The sequence below is a fragment of the Miscanthus floridulus genome, chromosome 14 (genome assembly GCF_019320115.1).
Source record: "Miscanthus floridulus cultivar M001 chromosome 14, ASM1932011v1, whole genome shotgun sequence".
Taxonomy (NCBI): Eukaryota; Viridiplantae; Streptophyta; class Magnoliopsida; order Poales; family Poaceae; genus Miscanthus; species Miscanthus floridulus.
Genome location: NC_089593.1, coordinates 90,771,082 through 90,774,658, shown reverse-complemented (window position 1 = coordinate 90,774,658; position 3,577 = coordinate 90,771,082). Strand labels below are relative to the sequence as shown.

Below are 3,577 nucleotides of genomic sequence, written 5' to 3'. Positions count from 1 at the left end.
GGCGCGTGGCGGCGGCTCCCTGCTGCTGCGTAGCGCGCATCTACGAGGGCGGGGTGGTGCAGGAACAGACGGCACGACGGCCCAGCGCCGCCACTGCACCATGGATTGCCGGTCACGATGAGCTGTCCTACCACTTGAGGCAAGAGGTCAGGTTCCCTCCGATGCACCCTACCCCTTTGCATCTCCCTCCCTGACAATGATAGCTTAGTTCCTCTAACCTACTTGCTCCTAATTGAGTTGATTCAGTTCGAAATTGATTGCTTAGGATATAAAAAAAGGGGAGAAGAATGACGCTTTCTACAATCAAGATGCCCTCCATCCGGCCATCCCCGACACCTCGTCCCTATTGATTGCAGCGGCTATCAAGTTGGTATATGACATCTGATAACTGTTCGTGGAGCATTTTTCTCTATTGTCTAGCGAAAGTCTTATTAATTTTATTTGTGAAATCTTTGGAGTAATCTATCCTTGAAATTGAACTATATTAGTGCACCCTTTTTTCAGATGTGATCTGGTGATTTCCAAGTTCCTCTTGTGTAACCACTACTGGACCAAGGTAATCTGGGTTTTCTTTAATTCTTTATTCCCTTTCAATGGCTGTGTATGCAAATTCTAATGCTCTTCATGTATATGAGCAAGGTCTGTTTCGCATATAAGAAAATATAAAGCAGCACACAGTAGAAGATATTCTTGAAGATCTGTCGAACTTGTGCTTCATCTTGAATTTATGTTGCCAATTCCCTGGTTGGAAACAAAACTAATACTGTTGGACATTCTAAAGTACTAATTAGTGCTGGGTCATATTATTTTGGAATCTTCTTCTTCCCTGATTTAGAGTTGCGATACCAAGTACTTTCCGGTAATTTAGGGGGGGGGGGGTATTCTGATGATTGTTTGATCTGTATGACCTCTTTACAATTTAAGTTCCTTGGCTGATCCATTTAGAGCAGTTATGAGTGGACTCATAGTGTTATCATCTTGGTAAGTTCTTTCTCCCTCAGTCCTTCACTTCACTCTATTACCAATTTTATTTGGCTCACTATAATGGATCAGTAAACATTTGCATGGTAGCGCATTTATACCCTAAATAAAGTCTTCTATGTACATGTTAGTATATGTGTACAATAGTATACTCATCCTTCACTCTGTGGGTCAGTCAGATTTGAAGTCCGCTGCTTTATCTACTTGGAAAATCAGTTGGACTGGATCTTAAAACAGAGCAATTAGTAAGTCTGGTTGCCCTGTCTAAAGACCATTACTGCTAAAGACAGGAAGAATGTAGTAGATGACAGCCGCTGCAAGGTTGTTAAGCTTATCTTGGTATTTTTACTGCTCTAAATCAGTATACACTCGTTACGTGTTTTATGAATACTACTAGAGCATTTTTTTTTGTTTGTAATACGTCTCAACTTGTTTCTGCAGTTCTCAACATTATGATTCTTGGTTGCAGTGATTTCTGTTCTTATAGAAAGCAGGTGAACCTATTTCTCTTTTACATACGAGATATCCCATATACTTATAACAAATTTCCTTGTTCGGCGGCACACGGTTCTCTCACACACACAAATGTTTTATATTGTATTAATTCATTATTGTGAGAATTTTCCCTGGAAATTGGTAATCTAGATCCTATTTTCATCCTTACTGGAAGCACATATGCACACAACTGAATCAGTTCTGTTTGGAAGGCATAAGACAGTAGCTGAATATTGTGGAATACTGAAGATATGATTTTTCATTTGAGAGGGGGCGGGACCAGTTTAGGGGAGGGGGTTTCAGTGAATCAGACCATCTTGTAAAGTATTTACCTCTGTAATAGCAACTATTCCATCCGAAGGGCCAGTATTTCCTTTGGCATTCTTTAAGATCTTGTATGCAATTATGAATTAAGATGACACATTACAGAACAATGAATGCATTAGTATAAATAATCGCATATCTGTTGTGGTGATTTTTTTAAGACTGGTGGCATGTGAATCAGAAGATGGAACAGTCTAGGAGAATCGCATATCTGTTCATGAATCCTCTTTTTTGCAAGCATCAATCGGGGGCGGCGTCGAACCATGTCGAAGGGTCGCCGGCATCGCACGTCGGGCCATCCCCACCTGGACCGTCGCTGGGATCGCACGCTGGGGCGTCCCACCCCTCACAGTCGCCGTGAGCCGCCTTCGGAGTCGTTTTTATGTATTGAACTTGTGAACTTGGAATAGTGTGTACTTTTGAACGTGTGGTTTGTAATATATTGTGGATTTCGGACAAATTTGGTCGTTTGTGATATATAACTGTGGTTTGTGACATATTGGTGTTGATTTGTGGTTTGTGATATATATATATATATATATATATATATATATATATATATATATATGCTTTGTTGTTTACATGAAAACAAAAAACAAAAAAAAGAATTTTAGAGGTGGCTTCCCCCGAGTGCCTGTGCTGTGGCACTCGGGGAAGAGGGATTTAAAAAAAACAAATTTCTTTCCCCCGAGTGCCTGAACTGCGGCACTCGGCAAAGAGTATTTAAAAAAAAATTCAAAAATCTTTCCCGAGTGTTGCACTCGGGGAAGAAAAAAAAAACGACGTCGGCCGTCGGCCAACGGCAGTCAGTCTTCCCCGAGTGCCAGCACGGCACTCGCAAGCCTTCCCCGGAGTGCACGATTTTGGACACTCGGGGAAGGAGACTTTCCCGTGAGAGATTAGCGGAGGCTCTTCCCCGAGTGTTGCACTCGGGGAAGGCTTCCCCGAGTGCAACTGGGCCTTCCCCGAGTGCAACTGACACTCGGGGAATCCAGCAGTTCCTGTAGTGAATGTACTCTCTTTCCGCTTGAAGCATCTGATACCTGTGTATAGATCGAAAAGGAGGCTTCCAACTTGATAGTAAAAGTAAAAGAGGTTAACCCGAGAAAAGTTTTTGTGGACCAAAACTTTCATTAAGCAACAATAATATTATTAGCACTATCAAGGACAAATGACAATGGCAAGGAAATACTTATAGTACATATGTATTTACCAAAAGGTTTAGGAACTGGGTCTGTGTCCTTGAAAGAGTTAAAAGGAACTAACAATCAGAGTCTTGCATTGTTAAATGGTGCGGAAGATACTATGAAGCAATCATGGATGGAAAAACTATTACTTGCTACGGAAGGAGTCGCGTTGCAGGCGTACTATGCAGTAGGACTGTAGGAGTGATCTGAAAAGAGCATATAGTCTATGCAATCCTTAGGTGAGATCTGCGTAGCACCCGGTTTTAAGAACAAAACCAGATACAGACCATATGTGAGCCTAGAAAGTCAAATCTCACATATAGCTATAAATAAGGGTAATATCGAATGATAATGCTCAATATATAATATACTTAGTATAAAGGATATAACCTTAGACAACCAACAGCGGAAAGACAACTCCGATCTTCGGGTAAAGACTTCCAATTCCACAGGACAACTGACTGGTTAATCACAAGCATAATTCCTTCAAACTCTAGCAATCTGGTACCCATTCGGGATTTTTATCCAAATAATTGAAAAAAATAAAGCAAGCGTAAGTACATATCCTACTCAACAAATATAACCTGGGG

General features: G+C 41.2%; 1 long non-coding RNA gene across 4 annotated transcripts; it reads left to right on the top strand.

Annotated features, from left to right (window-relative positions):
• The first annotated feature begins 108 nt into the window (after positions 1-108).
• On the top strand, positions 109-2,194 carry LOC136502831 (uncharacterized). 4 transcript variants are annotated; one of them, XR_010770723.1, is made up of 4 exons: positions 109-146; positions 266-370; positions 505-556; positions 2,039-2,194. It is a non-coding gene; the product is annotated as an uncharacterized lncRNA (long non-coding RNA). The 4 variants fall into 4 exon arrangements; XR_010770724.1 differs by lacking the exon at positions 2,039-2,194 and adding an exon at positions 1,161-1,275; XR_010770725.1 differs by lacking the exon at positions 2,039-2,194 and adding an exon at positions 1,157-1,272.
• The last annotated feature ends 1,383 nt before the right edge of the window (positions 2,195-3,577 follow it).